Genomic DNA, 16,370 nt, shown 5'->3' on the forward strand with positions numbered 1-16,370 from the left:
ATTAAAATAGTTCTTTTTTATTTGGATTTATTGGGGTGACACTGGTTAACAAAACTATACAGGTTTCAGTTGCAGGATTCTACAGCCCATCATCTGTGCACGGTATTGTATGTTCACCATCCAAAGTAGGAGTTCTTCACCAAAGGCCTTTGGGCTTCAGGGGAGCTCAAGTCTACCTCAGAACTATATGTTAAATGTTACATGTATGTTCATTTTCCTGGGAACTAGACATGACTTTCCTCATGAGCTCTGGTGATGCTGTAAGCCTTCCTGATTTTGTCAGCAGCCAAGGGTTCTAGCATGAAGACATTGTCATGGGTGGGCCCAGATCTCCAGAGGCCTTCACGTAGCTGGCCAGATGTTTCAGCTGTTGTGACTGGTAACCTTCTGGGTGAATGAAGCAACTTGCCTGCCAACACCCAGTTCCAGAATTACGAGGATGGCAGTACTGATAAAATCGTTTGATAGAATGAAAAGACCGCAGAACCCAGACTTCTCACCTACTGTCCTTATAAGTTTTGGAAATGTGTTCACCATGTTATGGTATTTTTTTTTTCATTTTTAAATGTAGACAATGATCTTTTGCTCACAAGATAATATATCAGATGGTGTGATAGTGTATTTTTAAAAACACCCATATTTCACTGTTGACAGTGGAGTTGGGTTCATCATAAAGAACATGAAATTTCACTTGAATGAGTTTCTTCCCTGGGAAGAATGCTGGCTATGTGTTCACATGATCTTATGTTGCCGAACTTCCAAAAGGATATGTTTTAACCACAAGTGGTTAAGAAAGACTCTGAAAGGCCTTATTCACATTTCTCCATGTGCTGGAGGCATTTGAATGGCTATTGATTTTTTTTTTTTTTTGTGATTGGCCTAAGAAACAGCTGAGTTGGGGAAATAACTAGTTTGGGTTTAGTAGAAGGTATAGAGAGGGAAAGAGCCTTACACATGGAAATTTCCCTTATAAATATAAATTTATTTTACAAAAGAGTAACTTCTAACAGGTTTTCAGGGCTTCTACTGTGGCTGCTATTTCTTTAAAATAATCAACTTTGAAATAATCCTGTGTCCAAGAGGCATATTTGGGGTAACAAATCCCATTCCCCTTCATATGCAAATATTTCATATACAGGCTAACTTCATAAAATAGATCGGATTTCCTGAGTTTAAATTTCTTGTTGCTTTGACAGAAAATACTGCCAGCAAAATACATTAAGTCACTAAAATGAGAATAGCAACAACAAACTAATGAATAGCTATCACCAACTGAATTCATATTGAAAATGTAACCTACTTTATTTATGTTTTCTATTTCCCCCAAAGGAAGGAAGCCTTGTGAGGGGAGGTGTTCTTAACTAGCTCCTATATCTCTCCTCCCCATACCATAACTTACATGCATTACATGCTCACTTACATTTATGAATGGTGACAATCCAAGGACTTCTGTGTAAGACAGATGGACATTCAAGTGATAACTTAAACAACTACTATTTCTCTCTGAGGAAATCAATTAGCCTCTGTGCCTCAGGTTCAGCTATGAAGCAGTAGATTCATCAATCCAGTTTAGATATCACAGTATGTTGTCATGGGTAAAACAAAACAAAACAAAACAACACAAAACAACAGTAACAAAAGCCATAAACCTATATAATAACCTTTAAGCTGCTGCAAAAATCCCATTTGCTATTGCGATCTTTATCCATCTAGATTGGAGTCTCTCCTCCCTTTATTCCAGACCCTGCTTGCACAAGCAATGAACTGATTACTAAATGAATGAGAACATTTTCACTCGGAGGTATTCTGTTTTGAACTTCCTTGAGGGATTATAAATCACTTTTCTTCCTGACCAGAGATACTCTAAAGAGTATAAATTAATGGATGTACAGTTTTTATTAATGTGGATCTGAAAATTGGCTTTGCCTCACTGGTTATGTAAACAGAGAAAAAAATATTTTACACCTCTCAGACACAATTCCTTTATCTAGAATACAATAATAGTAATATTATAAGGTTCCAATATAAGGTTCATAAAATATCTAAGACAGATTTCCATCAAATAGTCAGTTCCCTTAAACATGTCACTTTGCCCGAAGGTGGCAGAAGGTGAGTGATTCTAGATAAAGGTAGTGAAAATATTGGATCATTTGCATATACCTGAAGGGCATACTTTTTAAAATTTGACACAGCATCAGTCACTAGCACACCAGTGCTCCTTAAATGGCTAATAAAATGAAATATTAGTATTCCAAATTTAGTGTACCATAATTCTGCGACGACTAAAGAATAAGATAAAGTCATCATTCAATAAGGTCATCTGAGCATTAAACACATTTATCCCCATTTCTCTCTAGAAGACAAACTACTCTTGACTTAGATGTCCTTTGTCAACATGATGTATTGGATGAATTATTTTCTATTTAATGCGAGGGCAAGACATGTTTTGTTTTTATTGACCTTGATATCATGTTTTTAGAAATACAAGCATTAGAGTTTTCAACAATGTGATTATGGTTCTGCTCTATCTTTCTACCAGTGGACTTTCCAATTGCATCATCTTCTACCCAAGAGTCTATGTCTTCCATGCTGTCCTGTGTGTTCAATAGAGTGTCGGCTTATTTTCTGCTCTTTAAAGTAATATAGAATCACAGATAGAGGATCTGTAAAAATCCTATATAATAAAAGCCTAATATACTAAGTGTCCAGTCGTCCAGTTGGCAGTTCAACCAATCAAAGTGTAATATGCTAATGATATGCTAAGGCCGCTCAACTGCTCGCTATGACGTACACTGACCACCAGGGGGAAGACAGTCGACTGGTTGACCAGTTGCTATGACGTGCACTGACCACCAAGGGGCAGATGCTCAACGCAGGAGCTGCCCCTGGTGCTCAGTGCGCTCCCACACGGGGGAGTGCTGCTGAGCCAGAAGCCAGGCTCATGACTGGCGAGTGCAGCAGCGGTGGCCAGAGCCTCTCCTGCCTTCGTGGCAGTTGGACATCCCCCGAGGGCTCCTGGACTGCAAGAGGGCACAGGCCAGGCTGAGGGACCCCGCTTTGAGTGCATGAATTTTGTGCACCAGGCCTCTAGTTAGTTTATAAAAACAGACCAAGGTACCTTTGACTGAAAATCTGCTCACATTTTGAAAACATGGTGCTTTATTACAGAGCCTAAAGTTATGGTTGATTATGTTTTTTCATAATAGTTTCTTGCATTGCTATAAATTAGATGCACACACTGAATTGTGAGTCCTGGCAGAAGTATTATAAAAACAACTTCTGAGGTCACAGCAATGCTCACTGAGAGCAATGGCACCACCAAGCTCCTTAAAAAATTATTTTCCCCCCATAAACTAAGTCAGTTGAGTTCAACAAACACAATCATGATAAAAGATACCTTTTATTAGTAATGTTATAACAAATTAATAGTATCATAATTTGTCACTCACCAGGGACACATTCGGAAATGAAAAGCGAGTGTAATTAATATCATACCAATAAGTCAGTAAAAACTGAATCTGTCCCAAACATCTAGAGAATAAGTTCACCCTGCTTATCAAGCTCCTACTATGTCTTTGTGAGGCCCTTTAAATACATAATCTTCAGTTTGAAAAATACAGGGGCAGGCGAAAGTAGGTTTACAGTTGTAAAATCCTATATAATAAAGAGCTAATATGCTAATTAGACCGAACAGCAGAATGACCATCCGGACAACCTTCCGGACGAAGCCGAGGTTGTGAGGGCCGATCCCCTTGCATGAATTTTGTGCACCGGGCCTCTAGTAAATAATATAATAATTAATAGAATAATAATACAAGAATAGACTGTGTTTCGCATGCTCAAAACTGTAAATCAACTTTTACCCACCCTTGTATACCTGCAAGAATACTAATAACTTGCCCAAGACCATACCAATTTATATAAGATTTGAAGACGTTTATTCTCCAATTACATCTTTCCACTTTGCTACATTGCCTCCAAGCAAACATGTGTGTCAGATTCCCCCTTTGTGCTATATCACACAAGATATAGACGAGATAAATGAGTATCTGTGAGGAAGACACTTCTTGGCTGGAGGCCACAGAATATGGCTGGTACAGTGTTTGTGAGGGAAAGCACACATGCATAGGAGGGATTCATTCTGAGAGGGGTACCTCCCTTTTAACATGGTAACAGAACAGCTAACCTGTACACACTTTGCGGGCAACGCATCTGAAATGCTGGATAAAACACACAACGCTCATTACAACGTGTGCGTGAGTTTCCGAGAAAAGAATAGAAATAACCAATCTCCCAAAATATGAGGGAAAACTTAATAGCAAGGGGGACAGTGGAGCTAACTTGACTACATTGAGATTAAATTTCTATCTTTAGAACTAAAATACTTGAGCTTTCAAAGGCAGGAGGCGTGGGAATATAAGTGCTGGGTGCCCTTGAAGCAGAGAATGTCACAGAGCCCCTTCCAGTCACCAGAATGAGTGAAGGTCCGCCTGAGGGCTAGCACTGCCCCCATCGTGGAAGCTTGCATTTGTCTGTGGCTAAAACTGATCACTTTTCAAAATGTTGAAAAAGGACTTTTTTTTGGTAAAATATATAGAAATAAGTTTTAAACTATAAATGTTTACTAAATTCTATTTGAAACCTCAATTACATATCCATAATGAGAAATAAGAAAAATAAATGCCATAGATTTTTGTATAAACAGTATTCACAACACATATTATTGTCAGCTTCAACCAAAAAATGCAAGTGTAAAATTTTCAGAGTATTAAAAAAAGCTTTTAAACTTACATAGACGCAAACAACAATTTCCAAAAATATATAAGGTGTGACTTTCATTTTTACATATAAGTATCTTAATGTGAATATAATTTCTAAAATTAGATATTTAAAAATACATATGTTCTGCATCTACTAACAAGGCTACCTTCAGGAACTGTGAGACAAGAGGCTAGATAAATTAGCATATATTACCTTCAGTCTCTGATGTGGTTTGTAAAGAGGACAAATCTGTTGGCATAAATAACAGCTCATATGAAAGCACAAATGAGACCTTTAATAATCAATATGTTGTTTTCACTGAAATGTCAGTATTTATTTTCTGTTTCCTGTTCTGATTAACTTTATAGTCCTCTCTGTGGATTATGTATTAAATTTAAATGCTGGAGTGTTCATTAAAATTGGTACAGTGTTTGTGGTTACACAGATCTGGAATTAAACCCTGACTTTTTAAAAATGTATTTTTATTAATTTCAGAGAGGAAGGAAGAGGAATAGAAAAAGATAGGAACATCAATGATGAGAGAAAATCACTGATCGGCTGCCTCCTGCACACTCCACTCTGGGGATCTAGCTCGCAAGTGGGCATGTGCCCTGACTGGGAATGGAACCGTGACCTCCTGATTCATAGGTCGATGTTCAACCACTGAGCCACACTAGCCTGGAAAACACTGCCTTTTTGATATCTGTCTAACCTAGGACAAAAAGTGCTTATACTCCTAGAGACTCTATTTTTCAAGTTTTATATAAAGAGAAGTATGCCTATCTTAGAGGATGGGTATAAGAATGATTAATAATGCATGCAAAGCTGCTAGAATAAAGGCTATGTTCAAAATGTAGTTGTTATTATCACTATGCATTAGAATTACCTGTGGGATATTTTAAAAATTCAGACCCACATCCAGGAAATCAGTGTCTAGGAATATGGCTCATTACCAAGACTGCAGAGATTTAATAAAAGCAAGAGTCATTCCCATTCATATTAGATTAAGGACAGCTAGGTAAATATTTTTGCTTTATCCATATTCTTTCCAAGCTTCATTCTTGAAAATGTTTCACTTTTCTCCCACCAGCAATGCTGACAAAGGCATAATTTATTTGGTGATGACAGTGTGTTAAGAACCTTCATAGTCTTGATTTCAGAAAATCTTCAAAATATTCTAATAGGTCCTCACACTTCTGTTATAGGAAATTAGACTGAGCATCAGTGAGAAAAAAAAATTTCTTCCCTAGGGTAACACAAGTAGCAGCACAGAGGTGATATTTCAACTCTGATCTTTAACCTCCAGTGTCTAATTCTTTTTCAATACCCGGCTCATATATATCCATCTTTTAACTTTTAAAAAAATATATATTGTTATTGATTTTCAGAGGGAGAGAGAAGGAAGAGGGAGAGAGATAGAAACATCAATGATGAGATAGAACCATTGATCGTCAGCCTCCTGCACACTCCACACTGGGGATCAAGCCCACAACCCAGACATGTGCCCTTGACCAGAATTAAACCCAAGACCCTTCAGTCTTCAGGCCGATGCTCTATCCACTGAGCCAAACCAGCTAGGGCTCCCCCTTTCAACTTTTTTTACCAGATACATTTATGGTTTCTGCTTTAAGTTTTTCTGGCAAGTTTTGCCTATCTTTGTTTTGGCACTTTTCACACTAATCTGTACTTATACATTATTATATGTTATATATTATTATATGCTTGAATCTTGCTTTTTTTATTCAACCTGACAATCTCTCTCATTTAACTGTAGAATTGAGAAGAAGTATATTTAATGTAATCATCAATATGTTTAATTTTAAACCTACTCTCTTGTTATTTCCTATTTTTCTCTGTTCTTTTCTCTTTTTTCTGCCTTTATTTACTAGGAATGATCAACCATTCCCTGGACCAGTGGTGGGGAGGGCTCTTGCCTCTTCTTAAAGCTTGGTTTTATAGGAGGCACCAACCCCCTCGTGACAGCGTGTTCCTACATGTCTGTCTGTGTCACCACAGGGACCACGTCTGATCTACGGCCTTCATCAGCCTTTCTCTGTAGCACCCAAGGAAAGCTTGTTTCCAGGGCATGCAGGCTGTCTAAACTGTCACAATCGCCTGGATTTGGGCTTTACGAATTCATTACAACATCCATTGTTTCCTTCTTACCTGATTTTCTGTGGCAACCTTTTCTTCTTGCAATCTACCGAAGGTGAACCAATTCATTCATGTGTCCCTCTGAGGGGCTTGTTACTCTAGAGCTCAGTTCACCTAGTTGCCTTGCAATATCAGCTCTTTGATAGGCTCAGGATAAGCGATGCCTGCTCAGATTACCGAGGTTACTCTCACTCTAAAAGCAAAATTATTTGAAGCTTTCCCTATCACTTGTGGATATACCTATTTCTTGTGCAAGATACTCCCAGAAGCACCTTTTGAGTAGCCCTTAAATAACATAGAAAAAAAAATCATATTCTCAAGAAAATACTGGCAAAATGTCAAAGTAAGGATTTGGCAGAGAAGAAAATAGTTATGTCTATGATATTATCTATATACTTTAACAGATCACTCACTCATTTATCTTTCCATTCAATCCAAACCATTCATAGATTATCTAGTAAATGCTCTTTTTGTAGTCTCTAGGAATAAGTGATACATGATAGCCCCTTACTTACATATCTGGTCTTATTTTTATTCCCATTTAGGTAAAAAGACTATGTGTTTGTGCAATTCATAGAGGGAAAAAGATCCTCAGAAAGTGATAGTAGTTTTCTCATCAACCTCAATAAGCAGGTTTCAGCTGTGTTGGAAACACACTTTGCATGACTTCACCTAAAACGTTATGCAACAAGAGACACCTGTAACATGTATAAACCCAAGAAAGGATGATAGCCAAGTTTTTTTTTTTGTTTCTTTGTGTTGTTTTTTTTAAGTATATTTTTATTGATTTCAAAAAGGAAGGGAGAGGGAGAGAGAGACAGAAACATCAAATTGAGAGAAAATCATTGATCGGCTGCCTCCTGCACTTCCCCTACTGGGGATCGAGCCTACAACCCGGGCACGTGCCCTGACTGGGAATCAAACTGTGACCTCCTGGTTCATAGGTTGATGCTCAACCATTGGGCCACATTGGCCTGACGATGACAGCCATGTTTTTTATCCTCATTCAAATTAATCCTTCCCCTAAGTCTACATTCATCATTGATGGGGCTTTAGAAATGTATAGGAAAATGAAATTTTCAGTGTTCACTAGGTCACAAACGGCCCACCATTTTCATTAGAATTTCCACAGTTTAAAGTAAAGAACTGTGTGTATCCAGATATACTAAAACTTTAACCTGCAAATCAATATGAGAGGCACTACGCACCACCACACATATTTCCTCCCGTCACCCAACCGTATTTTTAGACTCAGGAGAGATGCTCTACTCTGAGCAAGGACTCAGAATGTACGAATTGTCCTATCAGATGTATGCTTGTGGGTTTCTATCTTTGAAGATGCTTTTGGAAATAAAAGCAATCTCAGCCAGGATTATGTGCTAAACTGATACATGCGAGGTGTATGTGTAGTCACACAAAGATACTCAACGAGAAGTTACTCCATTAGGAGAACAAAGATAAGGGAGGAATGAGAAAGGGTCATTTGGCAGAGAAACTTTATTAAACCAGGCCAGGGATGCTCACAGGAGGCTCTATTGACGTATTTGACCAAATAGTGCTTTCTTTTGTGTAACTTTTCTGTGCATTTTGGGAGGTTTAACAGCACCTTAAACCGCTACGCACTAATCGCCAGTAACCTCCCAGCTATGACAACCAGAATTGTCACTACACATTGCCCGTGTCCCCTTGGTGGAAGTAATCGCTTCTGGCTGTGAATCACTAATTCAAGCAAAGACACCAAAGCGGTACTTATTTGATGGCAGCAAATATATGCATATTTGCCTTTAAAATAAAAATAACACATAAAGGATTTTAAATAAAGTCTGTCAATAAGAGCACTTGCATTCTGGTGGCACTTTGCTTTTCTCTAATTATCAAATATGATCTAAGTGACAGGTGGCTTATAGCCTTTCCTTAATGGGCAAGGCATCTAAATGAGATATCTAGACAAAACATAAAACAGGGAGAAGAGCAGTGATCCTGGTTTTATGATAGCATCTACACCAATCCAGCTATCTTGATCGATTTTAAGTGGCATTATTTGAACAGTTATATGCCAGGGATGATTGTGTGTGTGTGCGCGCACGTGTGTGTGTACGTGCACGTGTATGTGTACGTGCACGTGTGTGTGTACGTGCACGTGGGTGTCAATAACCAGCCCAGCAAAGACATAGCAGTGCTGACTCTACGCACTGTGACTAAATAATATGTCCATAGTGTCACTTGATTAGTTCCCTGATGTTGTTTCTCTCGCTGCTTATTAAAATTAATGGCTTTTCTGAAACTCCTGAAGCCAGACATAATGAGAATGATATTGAGCTTGGTTTCAAATCTCCGGTGACATGCATTCAATCAGGGCTTCCTCTAGGCTTGAGCCCAAATTGTCTTAAAGAATTAATCAATTTAAAAAATAAATAGAAGCACTATCTACTACCACATGATCAGTGTGGATGGACCAGGCCAGAAAGGTTAGGTATTGCCAAGGAAAACACTATGCCATGCAGCTCCAAAACATAAAGAGCTGCATGGCATTGCTCCCTGGGAACAGCAAGAGGAAAGCTGGGTAAACTGAACTCCAGTGACGTTTCAGGCGCCCATTAGAGAGTTCAGGTGGCAGGGCACAGTGGCACCCTGTAATCTGGAGCAATAATCAAAGGCAGGGATCCCAGCGGACATTAGATTAACCGGAGCACTATCTCCTGGAGGCATAAAGCCACAGGAATATTGAAATGGTAATTTGATGATATGGCCTAGTTTAAGGGTGAGATAATTCTGGGGGCATGCAGTCTTAGGAAAGCCTCTGTACTATTATAGGTTTAAAAAAAAGTATATATATATATATAATATATTGATTTCAGAGAGGGAGAGAGAGATAGAAACATCAATGATGAGAGAGAATCATTGATCAGCTGCCTCCTGCACACCCCACACTGGGGATCGAGCCTGCAACCCGGGCATGTGCCCTGACTGGAAATCAAACCGTGACCTCCTGGTTCATAGGTCAAAACTCAACCACTGAGCCACACCAGTTGGGCTATTATAGGTTTTATTTCTAGGACTCCATCAGGGACCCATAGTAAAGGATGAGAAAAAGTTACCTATGTCTTTGGCTGGGGATGTAACAGGAAGAAGGAACCGTGTGAAATATGCCCTGTATGTTCTCCTAAAACATACTCACTCTACAGAGAAAAGAGCTTTGCCGGAGTCTTACCTTCCATAGGTTCAAAGGCAGTTATCCAAACTGACCCCTGTGGTAGTCATCCTGCCACCTAGAGGGGTGGGAAAAAAGTCATAGCCTGGGGACATGGGCCCATGATGCTTTGTTTAATGTAATCTTGAAGAATCTGTATGTTTTATTTATTTACTTTTAATTGAATTTATGGGGTGACATCATAAAATGATACAGATTTCAGGTATGCATTCTACAATATGTCATCTCTATATTGTATATCTACTGACCTCCCCAAGTCAAATAAACACTTCACTAGAGATGATATATGAATGGCAACCAAGATATGGAAAAGTGCTCAAATCCAGTGGTTTTTAAGGAATCAATAAAGACAAAACCAAAACACTCAAAATATCAAAGAATAAAAATGACAAGCGCTAATGAGTGCATAGAGCAACTAGGACTTTTATACATTGCCGCTGTGGATGCAAAATGTTACAGCCACTTTGGAGAATGTTTGCAGCTTCCCATAAACCCAAAAACACACTGGCCACTAAACCCGACAATTCCACTCCCAGCTATTCCCTGGCAACGAAAACACAGGCTCACGCAAGGACTTTCAGGTGAAAATTCATGGGGTGTTTTTTTCTTTTAGCCTCGGTCCCCAAACTCAAAACATTCCAATGGCCCTTCACTTGGTGAATGGTCAAATTTTGGCATATTCATTAAGTGGGCTATTATTCCACAATAAAAATAAATACTGAAGCATGCAACAACATGGAAGAATCCCAATACGTGAAAAGGGTGAGAAGTAGACACAAAAGGCTTCATATTATATGGTTTCATTTACATGATATTCTCAAACCGACACAATTTTACTGATAAAACCAGGTCATTGCTGGCTACGGGCTCTGACTGGAGAGAGGGGTACCAGGGGATTTGCTGACATGATGGAAATGACCTACAATCTTAAGTGTAGTGCTCACTCTTCTGTATATAATTGTCAAAAGTATGAATCATTCTCTTAAAAGGTTCAATTTTATTGAGTGTAAATAATGACTTAAAACAACATGAATAATTTTCTTTACTAGTACAAGAGCTGATTTTTTTTTTTCTATCTGCTTGCTATCTCTTATCTCTGACCTTTCTGGATGAAATATATTTACTGAGGTATGTGTGGGAGAATTTATACTTTTACACTTCTGTACAGCTTGAATATTTAAAAAATATGTACATATTATTTTTGACATTAAAAAGAAATGTCAAAATATAAAAATATATTTTATACTCTATATTTTTACATGTTTTTTAATTGACTTGAGAAAGAGAAAGGACACACACACACACAGAGAGACACACAGACAGAGAGAGAGAGAGAGAGAGAGAGAGAGAGAGAGACATTGATTTAGATTTATTGTTCCACTTATTTATGCATTTATGACTGGGATTGAACCTGCAACATTGGTTATTGGGATGATGCTCTAACCAACTGAGGCAAACATCCAGGGCCACACTCTATACTATTTTTGACAGCTGCTATTGATGTCACTTTTAAGGCCAAGGAACCTGTAGGTTTATTCTCCATCAAAGCATTCTTTCATTAAATTTAAAATGTAATCATGCTTGCTACAGCAGCACAGACACTAAAATTGGAACAATACAGCGATTATCATGCCCCTGAGCAAGGATGACACTCAAATTCGTGTAGCATTCCATAAAAAATAAATAAAAATAAAACATATCCATATCTAATTAACTTATGGGAGTTCCTTGACTTGCAGAAAACTCTAATAAAATAAAATTGAAAAGCTTTCGCTGTGCAATTTCTAAAATATGTTATCATAGTACAGTAAACAAAATTGGTTGGATGCTGTGATATCATTCTTACGATATTCTTATCTATGCATTAATTTAAACTAAGTAAGGACATTCTGTTAGCATAATTTTCACTTTGTGACAGAAAAAGAAGGGCTGAGGTTTTTTTCATTTCAATTTGACTTAGATGTAAAATTGTAGGTACATAAATAATAGCTCTTAGCCATTTCCAAAGCCTAATGCTAATTTTACTGAAATAAAAGATAATTTATTTCATCTTTTATCACATACACTCAGATAAATGCTTTATTTGTTTGATTTGATTCATATATATATATATATTCACTTAATTTTACTTTCTAGATTCTGAGAATTTATTCAATAAAACACAGAAAATGGGTTTTATCTCTGTTTTCAACTCTGAGACAAAATAGGCAATCATTATGTATAAATTGAGGGGTTATCTTCAGCTACATATAGAACTGCAAAAATAACCCAGAAAAGTTTTAAACCATAAAGATAGTTAATCATGAGTCATCACGGTGTAGCTCGGAGAGAAAAACTGCTTCCAGCTTTTGTAAATGCAGGTAATGTTAACACGCTAACCCTCATTCGCCTCCCCTAAAATGTTGACAATTATGCCTACTTTCCCAGCTTGCTGAAAAGATGGAATGGAAGGCATTGTTGAGGAGACCTTGCACCAGGCCTAGAATGTATTTTATTTAAAGTTGTAGGAGCTGATTTATACCTCATGGCAAACTGAGGAGAGCAGACGTGGCGTTTCCTCCAATATTGTAAATCAATTTTAAGTATTATATGTTACTCCTAGGCCGGGTCCTCCCTGTCCATAAAAACAGAACATGAGTCATGGAGTCCAAATCTTGTTTTACATCAGAATCCAGGCCACCCTTGTGAGAACCCTCTGCAGTGTGGTGGCTCCATACCTGATTGACGAAATAATCAAATTGGTGTTCTTAATATTATTCATGGGAAAAGCACTGGTGTTAGAAGGATGCCCTGTTTCTCCATCTGGTGCTAATCCCAGACAGTTTAAAAGTTTAGAGAGAGTCCTAAATTGCAAATGGGCAGCTTGCCACCCAAATCCTGGGGCATTTTCAATGATCCCAACCCTTAGCGCCCTGCCCCATCAAGTCCCTGAGGTGCTGCTGCTTCCAATTTATCTCCAGCTGATGCCTCAACCCAGAGGTCCGGGCACCAGCCAGGCCACTGGGCAGTGGGGCTGGATTGGTTCCTACTGCTCTTTACCAGTTCCCATGTTGACTGAGATGGCCTTACTACCAGGCGGCATAATCTGGTTCAGGGGAGGCTGCGGTCCACCTTACCCTGCCCTTGGCCACGTGTGTGTGTGTGTGTGGGGGGAGAAGGGGGGCGCGAGGGCAGGGACTGAGCTGCAGGCTATTGAATATGCTCTGGGGTATCATCTGGGATTGCTATCTCACAGATGACCTAACCAGTAGATGCTTAGAATGGAGTTTCCTGAGCTACTGCAACCATCATACCTGTGAGTGCTGGACATCTAAGTCCCTGTATCCTTCCTTACAAAACTCCCTAAGACTGTACACAGTCTGGCTCAGATGCCTATGCCAGGCCTTGTAGGTGCCTGAACTAATCAGGGATGTTTGTGGCAACGGAACGTCTGGTCCTCAGTGGCAGTTTACCCTGACCCTCCCAAAGCCAGGTTCTGTAAACTTTATAATTGTGCTACTTGACAAGGTCAGGGACTGTATCTCAGTTTGGGCAGATTCATTACTAACTGTTTGTGGATTACATTAGAAATGTTTGTTACATGTATAATGCTTTGCCTCTGGTTTAGAATGAAAAATAATAAAGTGACTTCTATGGCTTGCATATTTGAAGCCTGAAGGAAATTATTTAATGGCAGTTCCAAAATCAACAGCTACCCACTGATATCATGTTCTATTTCTACAAGGGAAAACTGACTTCATCTATCCACCCCCTTAAAGAGTCAGGTGAGTTCAACAGTCATAAAAATAACTAACATCCCAGGAAACAGATGGTGTTGTAGCCCTTATAATGAACTTGGGGTCAATTTAGAACCTCAGCTCGCCTGCCTTGAATCACAGGGCCAACTGCATATGCTGTGCATCTGCTATTTGACTTAAAAACAATCATAGTCCTACTTTGCTGAGACAAGTGATTTGCTTGGTGTTGTACAGGCAAGTCGTTTTCATTAATTCTAGACTCGCTGAATCTTATCATTGGAGTGAATGGTGTAAACTATCTGGTCCAAAGTCATGCTCAAGGATGAGAAGCCTGTGTCTTATTCCTAACACATGGGCACCCAGCTTCTGTGGAGCATTTTGGAGGGTCAATATGTTCTCTACCCTGTACACCAGCCTAGCTTCCATTTGGGGACATTTCTAGTGAGTGAATAATTTTTGTTACCTGCCTACAGTGCTCTCCATACAGACCTATATAAGGGAAATCCTTTTCTCATTAGTTTACCTACCCCAACGAGTGCTGCAGACATTTATTATAGCAGTAGCTTTACTATACAGAAAACTGGGGCAGATTAACACGTAACTTATTAGAACATTTATTCTGAATTACTGCTGAGGGACTTTGTGATAACCCTGTGCCCCTTTACACAATAAAGACATCTGGGCACAGTTTTCCAGGTTAATTACAACTGAGACTAGGGTTTCACTTATTGGAAAAACCTATATTTTAGCATATGCTCATTTCTTCTGGGAATTATATGGAATTTTGTTACATATAACTCCAGAATTTGTGTTGATAAAGGGTAATAATTAAATTTAAATTCCTTGTTAAGCAATAACCCTTCTTACAAGTAGTTTCTATAAGGACTCTTCACAAAATTATTTGAGTTCTCTCTAATGTATCACATGACTGAAAATCTTCATCTGTTTGAACATTACACTCAAGTCAACATTTATTTAACACTCATAAGTGGTAATGACTATATTCAGAAATATAATATATACAGTCCAAGTGTTCATGGAGAAAAATATTTAGAGAGATTGATATTCATACAACTAAAGCTATAATATTAACCAAATACTAACAAAACACATAATTTAGAGGAATATGTAAATTATTATGAAGAGGTTTAATACTCACTAAAATTAATAAATTAAACTTCTTTTCTAAGATAGTAGAAATTAAATATTCTCACAAAAAAGCACCAACCCCCCACAAAAAAACAAAACACACAAAAAAAACACCAATAGTAGAATTTTTCATTAGAGTATAAGAACTTGCCTAAAATTCTCCTTTTAACATTAAATTTATTCTTTCAAATAAGAAAGATTTTCCCAATCTTGAAAAACACATAAATAAATTGAAAGTGTGTTTGCTTTGTTAGAAAAATATATATGTTCATTTTGGAACATTTAGGTATTTTTCAAAAAGATACATAATGAATCATTCTGACTATGACTCCTAAGGTTATTTTTATCCAGTTAGCCTAAGCATTTTCCTGAGTGTCTGGGTAGTACCTTGTAACTTCAAAATACCCTATCTAATAAAGAGGTAATATGCAAACTGACCCTCACGTCATTGCACAAGATGGCCTCCCTACATGTGGTCAAAGATGGCCACCACAAGATGGCCGACAGGGGATGGTAGTTGTGGGCAATCAGGCCAGCAAGGGAGGGCAGTTAGGGGCGACCAGGCCAGCAGGAGAGGGCAGTTGGGGGCAATCAGGCCAGCAGGGGAGGGCAGTTGGAGGTGACCAGGCCTGCAGGGAGGGCAGTTAGGGGCGACCAGCCCAGCAGGGGAGGGCAGTTAGGGGTGACCGGGCTGGCAGGGGAGGGCAGTTGGGAGCAATTGGGCCGGCAGGAGAGGGAAGTTGGGGGCAATTGGGCCGGCAGGGGAGAAGTTAGGTATCGATCAGGCTGGCAGGGGAGTGGTTAGAGGGTGATCAGGCTGGCAGGCAGGCGAGTGGTTGGGAGCCAGCAGTCCCAGATTGTGAGAGGGATGTCCAACTGCTAGAACATGATATCGGTGGATAGCTCTTGATTTTCGGAACTGGCAGTCGGACATCCCCCGAGGGGTCCCAGATTGGAGAGGGATGCAGGCTGGGCTGAGGGACACCCCCACCCCCCACACCCAGTGCATGAATTTCATGTACCGGGCCTCTAGTCATAAATAGCTATAGAGACAATTTCTGGAATTGATTCCAGGAAATTAATGATTCAGTAACATTTTCCCTCTGTCATTCTCCACTCAGCCAGTTTCCGGAATCATGGAGCTGCTGGGCCTTGTGGGTATCTGAGTGGGAAGGAGGACTTTTACTCTAAGGGTATCCAATAAAACACAGATGATGCAAGGCTTTTCTGGCAAGTGCAGACTAGAGGCCACTGCAAGAGATCTTTAAAGAGAAAACATTATGTCTGAGTCTGTCCATATCCATGTGTATGTCTATGTCTATGTCTACTTATGTCTGTATCTATTGATCCTGTGTGGG

The 16,370-nt window shown here is 39.0% G+C and overlaps 1 pseudogene; it reads left to right on the plus strand.

The window, feature by feature from the left end:
* Positions 1 to 11,707: 11,707 nt before the first annotated feature.
* Positions 11,708 to 11,806, plus strand: LOC114230381 (U6 spliceosomal RNA; annotated as a pseudogene).
* The last annotated feature ends 4,564 nt before the right edge of the window (positions 11,807 to 16,370 follow it).

The sequence above is a fragment of the Eptesicus fuscus genome, chromosome 16 (genome assembly GCF_027574615.1).
Source record: "Eptesicus fuscus isolate TK198812 chromosome 16, DD_ASM_mEF_20220401, whole genome shotgun sequence".
NCBI lineage: Eukaryota > Metazoa > Chordata > Mammalia > Chiroptera > Vespertilionidae > Eptesicus > Eptesicus fuscus.